At 41.9% G+C, this 20,359-nt stretch overlaps 1 protein-coding gene across 1 annotated transcript in view; it reads right to left on the bottom strand.

Moving 5' to 3' along the window:
* LOC138853529 (uncharacterized) overlaps nt 1-20,359 on the bottom strand; it is a 234,620-nt gene that overhangs the window by 153,413 nt on the left and 60,848 nt on the right. The window lies entirely within an intron of this gene.

Below are 20,359 nucleotides of genomic sequence, written 5' to 3' on the forward strand. Positions count from 1 at the left end.
AACTACACACCAGAAATATAAGTACCAGTGGTGGAACTACACACCAGAAATATAAGTACCAGTGGTGGAACTACACACCAGAAATATAAGTACCAGTGGTGGCACTACACACCAGAAATATAAGTACCAGTGGTAGAACTATACACCAGAAATATAAGTACCAGTGGTGGAACTACACACCAGAAATATAAGTACCAGTGGTGGAACTACACACCAGAAATATAAGTACCAGTGGTGGCACTACACACCAGAAATATAAGTACCAGTGGTAGAACTATACACCAGAAATATAAGTACCAGTGGTGGAACTACACACCAGAAATATAAGTACCAGTGGTGGCACTACACACCAGAAATATAAGTACCAGTGGTGGCACTACACGCCAGAAATATAAGTACCAGTGGTGGAGCTACACACCAGAAATATAAGTACCAGTGGTGGCACTACACACCAGAAATATAAGTACCAGTGGTGGAACTACACACCAGAAATATAAGTACCAGTGGTGGAACTACACACCAGAAATATAAGTACCAGTGGTGGATCAAATAGGTACGACGCATTTTTCACGTAATAAGAGGTACCATTATTTTTTACGGACAAGAATACTTCACTCGTGAAGGAGTCGTTCAGCCAATTTCCTCAAACTAGTATAATATTTAATTGAAACTGCTGTTATTGGAAGCTGTGGAATATAACTGTCGCTGATGGCGTAGAAACAAGAATTACTCGCAAAATAATTACTACGATCCAAATTCAACGAGTTTTCACTTTAAAGACTGTTACTTGTAAAGTAATACTTGTTATTCATGTTCTATTTTGTCTGATATAAAAATGGTTCACACCAGAATGGAAAATGCAGAAGAGTGTTTTGTGGTTGAAGGTTTTGGTAATAAGAAAAGGACGTTGAAAAGGAAGTTATAAAATCCACACAACCTTACACTCATGTTAATTAAAGAGTACATTAAACTCTCACTGCAGGTTCAAATATTGAACGTAACTATGTAAAAACAAATATCAAATTGTTATTAAAAAATTACCCCAAAACTCTCAAAGGCCGAAAAAATCCCACCAAAACTGAAACTGCCAAAAATGCTGTTAATAAACTGTCGGCGGCGCGACACAGGTCACATGGAGAGCGGCAAGTCAGTGGCTATAGGCAGGTGAGCAGTGAGCACTCTTGTCTCAATCAATAGAGAATTCTCGTATCATAGTGACTATTCTTGCGAAAAGAGGTCCAATCACCCATTTCTTTTGATTCATTATATAACCTGATGCTCAACTGTAAGACCACCGGTCTGGCTACTTCTTCTTCCCAAAGTTCACTAAGGACTGCATAATAGCTTGCTCGATAAAGTAGCCTTCACCTTAGCAACTGTCCGTAAATTACCTCGAATCCCAATATAACCCAAGCACCAACTAACCTCTATGTGTAAGGAGGGCAGGGAGAGCGTCTCACTTTTCTGACAACAAGCATGCAGTCCACAAGCCAAGAGGGTAGCAGGCCCCCGAATATGAAAGGCATGGGTAACAGTCCTTTCCGATCAGTTTGATCTCTTCCCCTCTCCGTCGCATAATCTGAATTGCAAGGCATGTCCAGAATGTAAAAGAGGTAGTGCAGGCCCAGCTCCTAGGAAAGTTCGCTAGTATTCACACTGACGCTCTCAACAGTGAACGTTTGGTAGTTGGGCAATGTGGTGTTGGGGTGAGAGGAAGATGGTAATACAGGGATAGAGTATACCAAGAATATGTAAATAAGATACGCAGTGCGGGTTATGCCATTTTATTGTAAAGACGCTTTATCCACCAGGGATTCACGCAGAGAAGAATAAAAAATGGATATTTACTGAGGCCATCTCTCCAGTCCCTTTCCTAAGTGCGGGGTATTTGTGCCCAATGAAGTCTCTGGTGGAAGAAACGTTTTCACAGTAAAATGGTATAACCCACATTGAGTCTCATTTACACACGTGGCGAAAGATACTGAAATGTTGTGGAGAATAATGGAGATAATGGGATGGTAGATGATATTGTGGTGGTGGAGGGTGTCGCAGGAGGGGCGAGGCAACAACAGAAACAACGTTACGACAAGAGCTGCGCCGTCAAAACACGTATATATTTGCATAAACCGTCCCAGCAGCAGGTGTAATAGTGCCACCACAAGCGCCTCTACATAACACTTTACACTACAACAAATGCACAGATAAAACAAATAGGTGCACCGTAGCAAAAACATTTACAAGAATGTGACTTCTACAAGAAAAAGCACATTGCGGTCACAGGCAAGCCATAACAGATACAACATAGCAGGAACAACATTACAGGTACAGAACAGGTATACATTAACAAGTACTGCATAATAGGGACACCATAACAGATACATTATAACAGGCACACTATAACAAGTACACCATAATACAATAATAGGTTCACCATTAAGCAGGCAGAATATAATAGGAACAGCATAACAGATAGAGCACAATAACAGGCACAGCTTCACAAGAGGTACACCATAACTGTCACAGAATAACAGGAAAAACAAAACACGTATATCTTGATATGTACATCATAACAGGCAGTATAAAAACAGGTACACCACAACAGCAGGACCATCAGTACAAGAGGTACACCACGAGAAGACCATCACAACAACAGGTACACCACAACAACAGGACCATCGCTACAACAGGTACACCACGAGAATACTATCACAACAACAGGTACACTACTACAAGAGGACCATCACGAGAAGTCGAAAACAACAGGTACACCACAACAAGAGGACCATCACAACAAGAGGTACACCACAACAGAGTCAGCGTTATAATGCAACAAGCAATGAGGCGTGAATGAGAGCAACATTAAGGAACAGTTGGCCTTCACCTGAAGCTCCATGGTTAACACTAAACACTTATTTCTTACGCATCGCTGTCAACTTTTTTAATATAGTAAAATTGGATACATCAGCATTGCGCTTCTGCCATATTCTATATGACAGTTACACAGAACAAAAAGTTAGCTATATTTTCCCTGAAATACTTCATTAGACAGGATGAGATACAGTGTTAAAATGTGTTAGATTGTTGAGAGAGACGGAGGTGAGGTCAGGAGGGGTAGGGTAAGAAGGGGTTGCGAGTTAGGAAGGGCAAGACGCAGGGGAGGTTTATGGCAAGAGGCAGGAAAAGTCAAGGAGGAAGAGAGGTAGTGAATGAAAGGCGGAGAGGTAAGGAAGGGAAGAAAAGTGGAAGGTGGGAGAAGTCAAGACAGACGGAAGAGATCATATTCCTCCATCACTCACTAGCCATTACCTCCATCAGTAACTGCTCAATTTCTTTTGTCTCCCTTTCAAGAAACATTGTCAGCACGGTCTTTGAATCGTAAATTATTTCAAGCTCTTGACAGCCAAGGTGAAATGCGGTGATGGGTGATGTTATGATCTAGGATATATATTATATACACATGCTTTATACACACAGCCAGTCAAACAACTCCAACTGCTTTAAAATTATATATTTTTGAAAAAGTCGCTTTATACATTAACAGATATATGTTTGTGAATTAACATTGTAAACAAAATTTTAACTTTGCGTGAAAACTTAGAGCAACCTGACTACCATTAGCGGGTAGTGATGACAACCCAGCCGAATCTGTATCCACGAAGCCCGTGTGGTGTCGAGAACTCTATATAAAAAGTGGGCTGAGAAATAGTTGAGGTTTCCCCACAGAGAGTTCTTTAAAACACACTGAGGTTGGGTTGATATAAACAAGGACTCATACATACTGGGTAGCTGGTTCAGTACTCGGTCCTTTACACAATTTGTTACTAAGCAAGAATATGTATATATAGTAGTCGGGGAGTCAGGTTGTATTGGTATTCTACTACTACTACACTCTCGCTGCTTGCCACCTGACGGCTACCACTGTGGCGAAACGTTTCCTTTAATGAATATTCTAAAACGAACAGAAGCATTTTTTTTTTTTATTTTTTAAGTGGTTCCACCGACTGTCCAAATACTTTCGGTCAACTCGTCCCAATTTAAGCATCGACCAATTCTTTCCTATTTAATATTATTATTACAATCAAAACTAAACACAAAATCTTCCCCATTTAAACATCAGGAATTCGTCCCTTAAATAAGATCCGCCTAGATCATACCTATACCAAATTCCGGTTAACTCGTACTTATGATGAAATTAAGACACTTGTGCAACATCTGGGTATCTTTATTGTAGACGTTTCGCCATCCAGTGGCTTTATCAATACAAATTCTAGGACATAGCTTGAAGACAGTAAGACTATATACAGAAGATGAGGTAATCAGTCCCTCAACCTTGGAGTAGGTGCGAAGAGCACCGTAGTCGTGGAGATTCAGAAACGTCTACAATAAAGATACCCAGATGTTGCACAAGTGTCTTAATTTCATCTTGTCGGTATTATATACCATTCTTGCACAACTCGTACTTATATAAAAATTCGATTAATTCATGACTTTATCAAAATCCAGTTAACTCGTGTTTATACCAAAATCTACTTAGCTCTGTCCCTATACAAACACACTGTTAACAGTTAACCACTTGTACAGCAGCTACTCGAAATTCAATTATATGGGGGTTGGAAGCCTCGATATTCCGAAGCTCTTCTGCTTCCAAGCCAATACTGTTACCTGGAGGAGCTCGAAAAATGAAGGGTGCCAAAACTTCCCACTTTGAGGGCGTTGGGAGGCAAGTTATGACACTCTGACATGTAATCCCAATTAAAAAACTTCTCAAAATAATGAGACAATGTGGTAAACGGATGAGGGGCTACGATGATGATGATGATGGTGGTCATGGTAAAAGTGATCGATGATGATGGTGGAGCTAATGGTAATGATGATGATGATATTTATAAAGACTACGACTATGACAGCGCCACTGACAAACGCACACACTAACAGACATACACAAACGTAAACACAGTTCAACATAAAAACACTGAATACAAACAAAAATAATTACTCCGCTGTATCTTAGGCTCCTTCAGTTCATAAATTATTGTTGCTTATCTTCCAAAGCAAAGCATGTTAAAACTATATATGTAAGCTGAACTTGCCTCTGATGAATAGTGTGTTGTATAGTCACCTATTTACTCACCCAGCTGTGTTTACAGGGAACGAGCCATAACTTCTAGCTCCTCTTTGTCTATTGTCAACAGTTCTCGCTGCTTCCTGGCCCCCAGAGATAGAGCAAATCTACACTCGAAATCGTGTGGTGTCCATCCTATTCTCCTTGTGGCTCATTTTTGACTATAGCTGCGGTCTATCATTTCCCCCCACCCCAATGGCAATAAACAAGGACCCCGATGGAAATAAGTGACTGACTTTTTTATGGTACACACCTCTCATTTCTTTATTTTTTAGGGTGTTATCATAGGTAATTTACACTGTTATGATAACTGTACTTATGTGTACCTGTACCCAAATAAAATTTATTACTTTCCCCCCACGCTCACCATATCAAACTTCCCAACCCTTCTCTTCCTCCCTGTACACAAACTTTAATCTCTTCTTTCGCTTCCCTTCCTATTTCCAACCTCTCATTTCTTTCCTCTTCTTCCCCCTATTCCCCACCATCCACACCGTTCTCTCTGTGACTCTTCTCCATCACCAACCTCCCACCCCCACTGCCAACCCAGTGGATATTCAGGAGTGGTGGACATAGCAGTGCGACATTGCAAAATAACTCTTATATAGGGTCGATTTACAGACTACTGTTGCATCCCCTAGTGTTTCCTGCCTTGTCCATTTATCCTAATGGGCAGAGAGTGGATTATGTAAACATTGTGTCACATAGACACCAGAGACATCAGGGATAATTATAATTTGCTTGATTACACATTCTTGTTTATTTTGTCTTAGCTGTTTGTTTTTGTGATTATTCGGAAAGTCGTTTGTGTAATTACTTATTTGTAATTACTTTATGTACTTCCGTCCCTTCTTTCATAATCATTATAGTTATTTATATTCATAGAAAGTGCTAAACCCATAAAGTCATACAACTCCTGGGGAAAGGGAGGTTGTCAAATTCGATCCGAGGAAGGGAAGTCGCACCCCCTCTCTTAACGTCTTTTATAATAGTTCTCTCTCAAAGCTCCTCTATATATATAGTACATTTTTTGTAAATGCGACTGAAATAGTACATCTAAAATTAAATAGCGTGTTGAAAGTCCTTCATAGTACGCACTATTCATTTCTGACTGCCCTTTTTCCACTCACATTTACAATAAATCACATTATATAGAGTAGCCTCTTATAAGAACTTACTGTACATGTATTTTATCAGCTTTAAAAGTTCCAACAGTTGTGTCACAATCTTCTCTCTCATCACATTCTAATTATAAAAAAAATTTTTTTGAAGAATTCTCCAAAATATTTGTTTGCACTGCTTTCGCAATTAGACAAATATTACCTCTTGTCCTCCTTATTGTTGATACCAAGTTAACCTCTATCATTACTTTCTTGCGTCCTTGTATGACCTTGTATGTACTTGCATTTAGTGGCCACTTTATTAAGTACAACTTTCTACAACTGGGTATGGCATACTTTGCCCCCAGAACGGCCTGAATTCTTCGAGGCATGGAGTCAATAGAATGCTGAAAACATTTCTTACAAATTCTGATCCATGTTGATCCTACCATCGGTATGGCGCAGCAGAAATCGCGATCTGTCAGACCTGATGATGTTTTTCCAATCTTCAACTGTCCAGTCTGTGCCCATTATAGCCTTCAGTTTCCTGTTCTTAGCTGACATGAGTGGAACCTAGTGTGGTCTTCTGCTGCTGTAACCCATCCACTTCAACGTTTAGAGTGTTGTGCATTCAGAAATGCTCTTCTGCAGACCGCTGTTGTAACGCATGGTTACTTGAGTTACTGTAGCTTACTTGTCAGCTTGAACCATTTTCCTCTGTCCTGTCTTATTAACAAGGCGTTTTCGCCCACCGAACTAACACTCACTGGATGTTTTATGTTTTTCACATCATTCTCTGTAAACTCTAGACTGCTGTTCGTGAAAATCCCTGGAGATCAACAGTTTCTGAGATACTCAAACCACCTGGTCTGGCACCAACACTCATTCCAAGGTCGAAGTCACTTAAATCACATTTCTTCCCCATTTTGATGTTTTGTCTGAGCAACAACTGAACCTGTTGACCATGTCTGCGTGTTTTTAGGCACTGAGGTTCTGCCACATGACTGGCTGATTAGATATTTCCATTAACAAGGTGTACAGATGTACTTAAAGTAACCACTGAGTGTATATTTGCCTCCTGGCTTCCACCTTCCCAAGGTGCTTCCTGTGTCCTCTTTATTATGGACCCCGTACCCATCCAGTGAGGCAAAGGCGTTATTATGGAGCTATGAACCACAATTTTGTACAGAGGTAAAACTGATGCGGAATATTTAACTGGTGAAGACAATTTAATTGACCTGGATAGCCCAATGTATAGAGACGACCCAACTATTAGGGATGACAATTGTCTGAAATAACCCAAACGTACCTAAGCAACCCAATTTACCCGAGGGGACCTAATTGGTTTGACTTAGCTGACTACAACGACTTAAATAACCTGGACGTCTTAAATTACCAGAGGGATCCGACCTAGTCGACCTAACTGACCTCAACGACCAAATACAAAGCAACTTCATTCACACTATAATTAAACTTCCTGCAAGTTGAGAAACCCACACGCCAACTCCAATTACCTCGTGTTGGGGGTCTAGGCTGATGTCTCTCTTGTAGCTGCACCAGCGGATGGCTACACGCCCCCACCACAACCAATGTCAATGTTTTTATAATTATATAATTAGAAAACTTACCTAACCTTGTGTTAATAAGCACAATTTAATTTAGCTTAATCCAACTAAATATATGTTAGATACGTTCACAATAATTTAATAATAAACAATTGCAATGAAAATATATTTTTTTCGTTAGGGTCAGAATGACTTTTACGAAATTATTGCATACACAAATTTTCGCTTGCCTTATTCGGCAAGAAGATCGTTGATATATATATATATATATATATATATATATATATATATATATATATATATATATATATATATATATATATATATATATATATACTTTTTCTGTCTCATAAACACGCTAGATAACAGGGATATCTTGCTACTCCTACTTACACTTTGGTCACACTTCACAGACACGTACATGCATATATATATATACATACATCTAGGTTTTTCTCCTTTTTCTAAATAACTCTTGTTCTCCTTTATTTCTTCTATTGTCCATGGGGAAGTGGAAAAGAATCTTTCCTCCGTAAGCCATGCGTGTCGTATGAGGCGACTAAAATGCCGGGAGCGATGGGCTTGTAACCCCTTCTCCTGTAGACATTTACTATAAAAGAGAAGAAAAACTTTATAAAACTGGGATGCTTGAATGTGCGTGGATGTAGTGCGGATGACAAGAAACAGATGATTGCTGATGTTATGAATGAAAAGAAGTTGGATGTCCTGGCCCTAAGCGAAACAATGCTGAAGGGGGTAGGGGAGTTTCGGTGGGGGGAAATAAATGGGATTAAATCTGGAGTATCTGAGAGAGTTAGAGCAAAGGAAGGGGTAGCAGTAATGTTGAAGGATCAGTTATGGAAGGAGAAAAGAGAATATGAATGTGTAAAATCAAGAATTATGTGGATTAAAGTAAAGGTTGGATGCGAAAAGTGGGTCATAATAAGCGTGTATGCACCTGGAGAAGAGAGGAATGCAGAGGAGAGAGAGATATTTTGGGAGATATTAAGTGAATGTATAGGAGCCTTTGAACCAAGTGAGAGAGTAATTGTGGTAGGGGATCTGAATGCTAAAGTAGGAGAAACTTTTAGAGAGGGTGTGGTAGGTAAGTTTGGGGTGCCAGGTGTAAATGAAAATGGGAGCCCTTTGATTGAACTTTGTATAGAAAGGGGTTTAGTTATAGGTAATACATATTTTAAGAAAAAGAGGATAAATAAGTATACAAGATATGATGTAGGGCGAAATGACAGTAGTTTGTTGGATTATGTATTAGTAGATAAAAGACTGTTGAGTAGACTTCAGGATGTACATGTTTATAGAGGGGCCACAGATATATCAGATCACTTTATAGTTGTAGCTACACTGAGAGTAAAAGGTAGATGGGATACAAGGAGAATAGAAGCATCAGGAAAGAGAGAGGTGAAGGTTTATAAACTAAAAGAGGAGGCAGTTAGGGTAAGATATAAACAGCTATTGGAGGATAGATGGGCAAATGAGAGCATAGGCAATGGGGTCAAAGAGGTATGGGGTAGGTTTAAAAATGTAGTGTTAGAGTGTTCAGCAGAAGTTTGTGGTTACAGGAAAGTGGGTGCGGGAAGGAAGAGGAGCGATTGGTGGAATGATGATGTAAAGAGAGTAGTAAGGGAGAAAAAGTTAGCATATGAGAAGTTTTTACAAAGTAGAAGCGATGCAAGGAGAGAAGAGTATATGGAGAAAAAGAGAGAGGTTAAGAGAGTGGTGAAGCAATGTAAAAAGAGAGCAAATGAGAGAGTGGGTGAGATGTTATCAACAAATTTTGTTGAAAATAAGAAAAAGTTTTGGAGTGAGATTAACAAGTTAAGGAAGCCTAGAGAACAAATGGATTTGTCAGTTAAAAATAGGAGAGGAGAGTTATTAAATGGAGAGTTAGAGGTATTAGGAAGATGGAGGGAATATTTTGAGGAATTGTTAAATGTTGATGAAGATAGGGAAGCTGTGATTTCGTGTATAGGGCAAGGAGGAATAACATCTTGTAGGAGTGAGGAAGAGCCAGTTGTGAGTGTGGGGGAAGTTCGTGAGGCAGTAGGTAGAATGAAAGGGGGTAAGGCAGCCGGGATTGATGGGATAAAGATAGAAATGTTAAAAGCAGGTGGGGATATAGTTTTGGAGTGGTTGGTGCAATTATTTAATAAATGTATGGAAGAGGGTAAGGTACCTAGGGATTGGCAGAGAGCGTGCATAGTTCCTTTGTATAAAGGCAAAGGGGACAAGAGAGAGTGCAAAAATTATAGGGGGATAAGTCTGTTGAGTATACCTGGTAAAGTGAATGGTAGAGTTATTATTGAAAGAATTAAGAGTAAGACGGAAAATAGGATAGCCGATGAACAAGGAGGCTTTAGGAAAGGTAGGGGGTATGTGGACCAGGTGTTTACAGTGAAACATATAAGTGAACAGTATTTAGATAAGGCTAAAGAGGTCTTTGTGGCATTTATGGATTTGGAAAAGGCGTGTGACAGGGTGGATAGGGGGGCAATGTGGCAGATGTTGCAGGTGTATGGTGTAGGAGTAGGTTACTGAAAGCAGTGAAGGATAGTGAGGCTCAAGTTAGAGTATGTAGGAAAGAGGGAAATTATTTCCCAGTAAAAGTAGGCCTTAGACAAGGATGTGTGATGTCACCATGGTTGTTTAATATATTTATAGATGGGGTTGTAAGAGAAGTAAATGCGAGGGTCTTGGCAAGAGGCGTGGAGTTAAAAGATAAAGAATCACACATAAAGTGGGAGTTGTCACAGTTGCTCTTTGCTGATGACACTGTGCTCTTGGGAGATTCTGAAGAGAAGTTGCAGAGATTGGTTGATGAATTTGGTAGGGTGTGCAAAAGAAGAAAATTAAAAGTGAATACAGGAAAGAGTAAGGTTATGAGGATATAAAAAGATTAGGTGATGAAAGATTGTATATCAAATTGGAGGGAGAGAGTATGGAGGAGGTAAATGTATTCAGATATTTGGGAGTGGACGTGTCAGCGGATGGGTCTATGAAAGATGAGGTGAATCATAGAATTGATGAGGGGAAAAGGGTGAGTGGTGCACTTAGGAGTCTGTGGAGACAAAGAACTTTGTCCTTGGAGGCAAAGAGGGGAATGTATGAGAGTATAGTTTTACCAATGCTCTTATATGGGTGTGAAGCATGGGTGATGAATGTTGCAGCGAGGAGAAGGCTGGAGGAAGTGGAGATGTCATGTCTGAGGGCAATGTGTGGTGTGAATATAATGCAGAGAATTCGTAGTTTGGAAGTTAGGAGGAGGTGCGGGATTACCAAAACTGTTGTCCAGAGGGCTGAGGAAGGGTTGTTGAAGTGCTTCGGACATGTAGAGAGAATGGAGCGAAACAGAGTGACTTCAAGAGTGTATCAGTCTGTAGTGGAAGGAAGGCGGGGTAGGGGTCGGCCTTGGAAAGGTTGGAGGGAGGGGGTAAAGGATGTTTTGCGAGGGGCTTGGACTTCCAGCAGGCATGCGTGAGCGTGTTTGAGAGGAGTGAATGGAGACAAATGGTTTTTAATACTTGACGTGCTGTTGGAGTGTGAGCAAAGTAACATTTATGAAGGGGTTCAGGGAAACCGGCAGGCCGGACTTGAGTCCTGGAGATGGGAAGTACAGTGCCTGCACTCTGAAGGAGGGGTGTTAATGTTGCAGTTTAAAAACTGTAGTGTAAAGCACCCTTCTGGCAAGACAGTGATGGAGTGAATGATGGTGAAAGTTTTTCTTTTTCGGGCCACCCTGCCTTGGTGGGAATCGGCACACTAATAATTCACAAACACTAATCTCTGGTCGAAGGAGACTCGAACCTACGAACCTTGGGACAAGGTACGCAGTCATTCAACCACCGTGCCACACTTGGCGTCCAGCCAACGCTAGACCCTAGACAGTCAGAAGGTGGAGTGAAAAGCGTTTCATACACCCGCACTGCACATGCGGTTACAACAAGGCTTGTACTAGCAAATGACGCTTGTCTATGTAAAAATCGGCACTAAGATACACGAACATGTTAGAACACTGACTGAGATGAATTAACACGTGACATATTTCTCTCAATCTTCTCAACAATACCCCTCAAGGAAGGTTCCTTGATGTTGGTGAGGGGCTCTTGATTTAGGGAATTGGATCTGTGCTCCAGTTCCCCGAATTAAGCCTGAATGCCTTCCACATCCCCCCCCAGGCTTAGCGCTTCCCCCTTGATTATAATAATAATAATTCTCAACAATACGGAAACAAACTGTTCACTGTGAAACCACAACACTCTCGATGTGACATCATGTCGTGATGTCAGGCGTGACGTCGTGAGGGATGTCGTGGGGTGACATCGCGAGGTGACGTCAGGCAGACGCCCAGGATGACGACGGAAGATGACGTCGGGCAGACGTCCTGGAGTGACGTTGGGCAGCATCGCGGGTGACGTCAGGAGGTGACGTCGGTCAGACGTCGCTAGGTGATGCCAGGTAACGTCCAGGGTGACGTCGGGCAGCATGGTGACGTTAGGGTAGCCTGGTGGTTAACGCTCTCGCTTCACACGGCGAAGGCCTGGGTTCGATTCCCAGCCAGAGTAGAAACATTGGGCGTGTTTCTTTCCAACTGTTGTCTATGTTCCCCATCAGTAAAATGGGTACCTGGGTGTTAGTCGACTGGTGTGGGTCGCATCCTGGGACACTGACCTAATTTGCCCGAGATGCTCAGCATAACAAGTGGCTTTCTATGTAGTAGTATGTCATTGTTGTCAGCTAGGACTGTATACCATGTACATGTACTTGTAGTAAATAAAGATTATTATTAACATGACTTGAAAACAGGGTGGGATACTGTGGAGTCCCAGGTGATGCCACGACTTCTCGAGGAAAATTCAGCAAATTTCGGCCTGGATCCTGTTGATCCTGTGTCTGAATAATGAAACTTGGGAACACGACTTCAGGACAATTTGTAGAGAGACGGATGCTTCTTATATGGAGTGATGAAGTGGAGACAACATCGTCGTGCTTATTCCCTCCTCTCTCCGGGCAAACACAACATGCTGCGACCACCGTTTCCACCAATATCGTCGATGATTACATTGGTAACGGGGATCAATGATAAGACTTCGGAGGCTTCATACTTTATTTGGGTTCGTGGTACACAGGCAGTGTGTTTAAGTGCCCTGGGGCGACTCACAAGGCCATGCCCGCGAGGGAGAGAGGAGTGGAATCTGTTGCTGACTCTAGGCTGAGTTGGCGGCAAGTGAGAGCGAGGCAGGCCTGGGCATGCCCACCCAGAGACCTGCCCTTTGGTGGAAACTATGGAAACTAGCCATGTAGACTTACTGTCTACATGAATGTATGTGTGTGTGTGTGTGTGTAATTATATGTAATTATCTAACTGTAGTTACTGACGCAGCAGGCAATCTTCCTTTTACTACGTTAATTTTCTCATGAGATGCCTTGTATAATTACAAACTTTAATGATAAGTTAGGGTGGATTACGTTAGACTATACAAACCTACGCTATATATCATTCTAACATACCTCCACTCTGTGAATAAACGGTTTAGAAAACCAACAAGTTGATAAATGATACACTTGTGCAACATTTGGGTATCTTTATTTTGGAAAAGTTTCGGCACCCAATGATTTCTTCAGTCTAATGCAGAGAAAGGTGGAAGATGAGGAGTTTGAGGTAATCAGTCCCTCAGCCTGGAGTCAGTGTGCTCGGTCCACTAATCTTGACTTTTGTCAAAATATAATTTTGTCAGCATTGATGGACTGAACACATCGACTCCACTCTGAGGGACTGATTACCTCAAACTCCTCATCTTCCACATTTTACTCTTCACCGGATTGAAGAAGCCACTGGGTGACGAAACGTTTCTAGAATGAAGATATCCAAATGTTGCCCAAGTGTCTCATCATACCTCCACTCGTATACCTGAAGAAGAATATAAAATGTGCTTCTGTTGTAGATAACTTAACAATGGAATCTATTCCACCTGCTGATACAGATATTTTTTATCACCAAAGATTATTTTCTCTATCAGAGGTTCTGGAAGTTTGATCAAGCAGCTTATAAACCGCACTGATGATGACTTTGCTGAAACCCATCTCAAATTACATCAGAATTTTCCATATTTAAATCCATCATCCGTCTAGACCCACTAAATCGTTATGACTCGATTGCAAACAAATCACAGAAGGTACAGGTTGGAGCCTCACCAGCTCTGGGATTCGTCATCCACCGTTTTTATTCCATTTGCTCAATCTGTCAATTCTTCATACAAGTTTGATATTCCATTCGCTTAGAAAATTTACATCAGTCAACATATTTAAACTAGATACGCTCCACTCTCTCCTGTATGCCCTGCTTCCGGAAAGCCCCGCCTCCCGTATGTCAGGGCTTCCGTATAACCTGGTCCCATATCCCAGTATATCCGATGAAATAAACAATGGTAGCAAGAAAACTAACCTCCAACGCAGAAAAAAAAATCAAAATCCTAAATTGTTACATTCTTGAAGAAACAATAATACAGCGACAACCAAATGGGAGAAAATCGGGTTTGATCTAAGGATTTTCGTTAACATTACTGCACATCTCTCACTGTATTTTGTTAAACACTGTCAACATAGCCTACTTCATCCCTCAAGGAAGGTGCCTTCATGCAGAGGAATCGGAGTTACCCATTCCTTCCCTGGATCTAAAATGAGTTCATCCTAGATCTACCTTGTATGGCCTCCATCAACACAGCGCATTTCAATAACAATTAAAGCAACAACAACAAAACCAACAACAACATAACCAAACCAACAATAACACAAACCAAAACAACAACAAAGCAACTAAACCAACAACAACACTACCAAACCAACAGCACAACTAAACTAACAGCCAAACAACAACCAAACCAACAACATAACCAAACTAAGAACGAAACCAACAACAAAACAACTAAACCAATAACAACACAACCAAACCAACAACACAACACTTAAACTAACAACCAAACCAACAACACAACAACCAAACAACAAAACCAACAACACAACAACCAAACCAACAACAAAATAACAACCAAACCAATAAAAAAATAATAATAGCAATATAACTTGTTTCACCCACACCTAACACTCTTTTGACTAGTGCTGCCTCTGAGCTTGCTATCATCTGCAGCTCATAAGACTGCCATCCCCACGAGCCACTTTGAGGCGGGGTAGATGGCAGACCAGAGGCCTAGCTTCTCCCTACGAGCCCCTTGAGGGCGGGGAATGTGGCTAGGCCTGGAGACACTTGGTCCCAAAGATGAGGAGGTACTGTGCCTCCTCCCATGGGAGACTTAAGTCTCGAGACACTCCCCAGATAGGGAGCCAAGGCCGGGTCACCACTACTTGGAAAAGACGTACCGGTGCTGCCTCTGCAGTGTTGGAAAAGTCAACACACTGCCAGTTCATCACACTTCGTTGACTGGAAGACACCTTCCTTTCCTCCACTACTGTACTTAACTGATGCTTACTATCACACATCCTTCCATTCAATGTCTACCACTTTGTCTCTTTCGGCATCACACCACGGGTTGCACAGTTTGTTCTCACACTGGATTTTGAGGTTTACACGTGCGTACATGCATCCGTGTGTGTACGTATATTATATATATATATATATATATATATATATATATATATATATATATATATATATATATATATATCTATATCTATATATATAAGTTGTGCAAGAGAGGTATACAATACCGACAAGATGAAAGTTAAGACACTTGTGCAACATCTGGTTATCTTTATAGTAGACGTTTCGCCATCCAGTGGCGAAACGTCTACTATAAACCTCACCTCCAAGGCTGAAGCACTGATTACCTCATCTTTTGTATATAGTTCTTCTGTTTTCTAATTATGTCCAAGAATCTGTATTGATAAAGCCACTGGATGCCGAAACGTCTACAATAAAGATAACCAGATGTTGCACAAGTGTCTTAACTTTCATATATACATAAGTACTCACTTAGGTGTGATTGCAGGGGTCGAATCATAGCTCCTGACCCCGCCTCTTCACTGATCTCTACTGGGTCACTATTCCTGCTCCATGAGCTTTACCATACCTCTTCTTAAAGGTATGTATGGATCCTGCCTCCACTACACCACTACCCAGGCTATTCCACTTCCTGACATCTCTGTGACTGAAGAAATACTTCCTAACATCCCTGTGACTCATCTGAGCCTTCAGCTTACAATTGTAACCCATTGTTGCTGTGTCCCATCTCTGGAACATCCTGTCTCTGTCCACCTTGTCAATTCCTCTCAGTATTTTATATCTCGTTATCATATCCTCCCTATCTCTCCTGTTATCCAGTGTCGTCAGATTGATTTCCCTTAACCTCTCCTCGTAGGGCATACCCCTTAGCTCCGGGACTAGTCTTGTTGCAAACCTTTGCACTTTCTCTAGTTTCATATATACTCACCGAATTATGGTTGCAGGGGTCGAGTCATAGCTCCTGGCCCCGACTCTTCACTGGTCGCTACTGGGTCACTCTTCCTGCTCCATGAGCTTTATCATACCCCGTGTTCCTACCTCCACTACATCACTCGCTAGACTGTTCCACTTCCTGACAACTCTATGACTGAAGAAATACTTCCTAACATCCCTTTGACTTGTCTGAGTCTTCAACTTCCAATTGTGACCCCTTGTTTCTGTGTCCCATCTCTGGAACATCCTGTCTCTGTCCACCTTATCTATTCCACGCAGTATTTTATATGTCGTTATTATGTCTCTCCTAACCCTCCTGTCCTCCAGTGTCATGAGGCCGAGTTCCCTCAACCTTTCTTTGTAGGACATTTCCCTTAGCTCCGGAACTAGCCTTGTTGCAAACCTTTGCACTTTCTCTAATTTCTTGACGTGTTTGACCATATGTGGGTTCCAAACTGATGCTGCATACTCCAGTATGGGCCTGACGTACACAGTGTACAGTGTCTTAAACGATTCCCTACTAAGGTATCGGAATGCTATTCTTAGGTTTGCAAGGCGTCCATATCTTGCAGCAGTTATCTGGTTGAAGTGCGCTTCCGGAGACGTGCTCGGTGTTATGCTCACCCCAAGATCTTTCTCCTTGAATGAGGTTTGCAGTCTTTGCCCACCTAGCCTATACTCTGCTTGCGGTCTTCTTTGCCCTTCCCCAATCTTCATGACTTTGCATTTGGCGGGGTTGAATTCGAGAAGCCAGTTGCTGGACCACGTGTCCAGCCTGTCCAGGTCTCTTTGTAGTCCTGCCTGATCCCCATCTGATTTAATTCTCCTCATTAACTTCACATCATCTGCGAACAGGGACACTTCTGAGTCTATCCCTTCAATCATGTCATTCACATACACCAAAAATAGCACTGGTCCTAGGACTGACCCCGCTCGTCACAGGCGCCCACTGTGATACCTCATCACGTACAAAGCCTCGTTGTTGCCTTCCTGTCAGGTATTCTCTGATCCATTGCAGTACCCTTCCTGTTATACGTGCCTAATCCTCCTGCCTTCCTGCAGTCCAGGAAAATGCAATCAACCCACCCCTCTCTCTTGTGTCTTACTTCTGTTACTTTGTCATAAAACTCCAGAAGGTTTGTGACACAGGATTTACCTTCCACGAATCCGTGCTGGTTATCGTTTATAATCTTGTTCAGTTTCAAGTGCTCCACCATTCCCCTCCTAATAATCTTCTCTATAACTTTGCATGCCAAACACGTCAGTGACACTGGTCTATAGTTTAGTGCCTCGTTTCTGTCTCCTTTCTTAAAAATGGGGACTACATTTGCCGTCTTTCAAACCTCAGGTAGTTGCCCAGTTTCAAGGTATGTATTGAAGATTGTAGTTAGTGGCACACACAGTGTGCTCCGGGGAGATGTCCGGTCCCATTGCCTTTGAGGTATCAAGGTCACTTAGCAGCTTCTGCACCTCCTCCTCAGTTGTGTATGTCATCCAACATTTGTTGGTATATTCCCTGTTGATGTTCCCCTCTGTGCTGTCTTCCCAGAGTCCTTCCTATCTCTACTGTAAATACTTCTTTAAATCTCGTGTTGAGCTCCTCGCATACCTCTTGATCGTTTCTTGTGAGTTCCCCACCTTCTGTCCTCAGCCTGATCACCTGGTCTTTGACTGTTGTCTTCCTCCTAACGTGGCTATACAGCAGTTTCGGGTCAGACTTGACTTTCGATGCTATGTTGTTTTCGTACTGTCGCTGGGCCTCCTTCCTTATCTGTGCATACTCGTTTCTGGCTCTTGAACTAATCTCCGTATTTTCCTGGGTCCTTTGCCTTCTGTACTTTTTCCATTCTCTAGTGCATTTAGTTTTTGCCTCCATACAGCTTCGGGTAAACCAGGGGCTCGTTCTGGTCTGCCCATTATTTTTGTTGCCCTTGGGAACAAACCTTCCTCTGCCTCCTTGCATTTTATTGTTACGTATTCCATCATTTTGTTTACTGACTTTCCTACCAATTCTCTGTCCCACTGAACCTCCTGCAGGAAGTTCCTCATACCTGTGTAGCCCCCCTTTTATACTTTGGCTTTCCCCATTCAACTCCTGTTACCCTCTCCACTTGTAAGTCTACTATGTATTCAAAGTACAGAATCACGTGATCACTAGCTCCAAGGGGCCTCTCATATGTGATGTCCTCAATGTCTGACCTGCTCAGGGTGAACACGAGGTCCAGTCTTGCTGGTTCATCCTCCCCTCTCTCTCTGGTAGTGTCCTTAACATGTTGATGCATGAGGTTTTCAAGTACCACATCCATCATCTTGGCTCTCCATGTTTCGGGACCCCCGTTTGGCTCCAGGTTTTCCCAATCGATCTCCCTGTGTTTGAAATCGCCCATAACTTTGCTCTGCTCGAGTGAGCATTCTTGCCACCTCAGCCAGTGCGTCCACCATTGCTCTGTTGCTCTCTTCATATTCCTCTCTAGGCCTCCTGCAGTTCTGTGGTGGATTATATATCACGGCAATGACTACCTTATGTTCCCCAGACTGAAGTGTACCTACTATGTAATCCGTTTCTCCACTCTCGTTCATGCCTTCCGTTTCCTCAAATCTCCATCGTTTTTTTACAAGCGTGTGTGTGTGTGTGTGTACACTCACCTAGTTGTGGTTGCATGGGTCGATTCACAGCTCCTGGCCCCACCTCTTCACTGATCGCTACTAGGTCACTCTCCCTGCTCAATCTGTGTGTGTGTGTGTGTGTGTTTTAGTGGCGCAAGCATATGCACAAACACGTGCATGTCGTGTAAGCAAATTCTAGGTGCAATTTTGTGTCATATTTAGGTGCAGCCTGCATCGTAAATTCTCTTTGCGCAATCTTCATCTTCAGATTAACCTTGAAAATACGCTGTGAAAAGCACAATTAAACTGACCCTGGCTGCTGCAAACCTGACTGAATATTAATGTGGAACTTACACGTGGAAGACAGGCACACGTTGTCAAGACACTGACTGATGGCTCAGATGCTCCGGCACCTCACGATTCATTGGCGCTGCTATTGCATGATGCTGAGGGTGTGAGGTTACACTACTGTAAACTGAATCAAAATAGAGACACAGCGCAGCGACCACATATGTAACTTAATGCGGGTGACAAAAAGTGTGGCGAGACATGATGTGGTTGTGGGCAGGAAGGCTGATAATCCTTGAGGGAGATTAATTATGGCGCCAACGTTAATTAAATTGTAAGATGAGAACCATACAAGCATTCGGAAATTTGAGAGAGAGAGAGAGAGAGAGAGAGAGAGAGAGAGAGAGAGAGAGAGAGAGAGAGAGAGAGAGAGAGAGAGAGAGAGAGAGAGAGAGAGAGAGAGAGAAGGGGAGGGGGGGAGGAAGTGAAATAGTGTGGGATGAAGGCTCCGAGGCAGCAGGATAGCCCAGATCCATAGATAGTGCACGACATGCACTTTTCGGGCCGCCTGAGTGGCCCGATCGATCACCACTTGCGAGTTTTGTAATCATGTGGCACAGGTGCACCACTGTGTGTCTTCCATTTGATTAGAACCGAATCTCTCTATCTCAGTAAAAAGTGCGAATTTATATGAAAATGATACTTAAATATTCTTACATGTAAATGAAAGCTGGTAAATTATAATGCCAAAGAAAGAACTTTGGAATAAGTAAATGAATATAACCCTGGTTTGTCTGTGAAAAGTAATATAAAAAGTACTATGACAGAATTAAATAATGACTTTGCATTTCATAGGAATGCAGTTGGAAGCATCAGTAGATGTATAACTCACTATGATAACATGGCCGTAGATAAGTATATTTCGGAGAGACTTGCAATGTCAGCTGGCGTAAACACAATGACCAATGTGGTCAGCGTTTTGATTACTTTCTTGATCAGTAAGGTAATAAATACATATTAATTACCTTACTGAGTAATAAATATATAGGTTACGATGTGATATGTCACTATCTTAATGAAAACAAAATACTACAAATTGATAAAATATTTTATATTTGCTAATAGCGGATAAAATGACAACTTGTAAATAATACATAATAAATGAACGGTGCTTAACCCTTTACAGTGGATTCTTGGTACCGTTCATAGG

This window comes from Cherax quadricarinatus, chromosome 32 (assembly GCF_038502225.1).
Source record: "Cherax quadricarinatus isolate ZL_2023a chromosome 32, ASM3850222v1, whole genome shotgun sequence".
Classification (NCBI taxonomy): Eukaryota; Metazoa; Arthropoda; class Malacostraca; order Decapoda; family Parastacidae; genus Cherax; species Cherax quadricarinatus.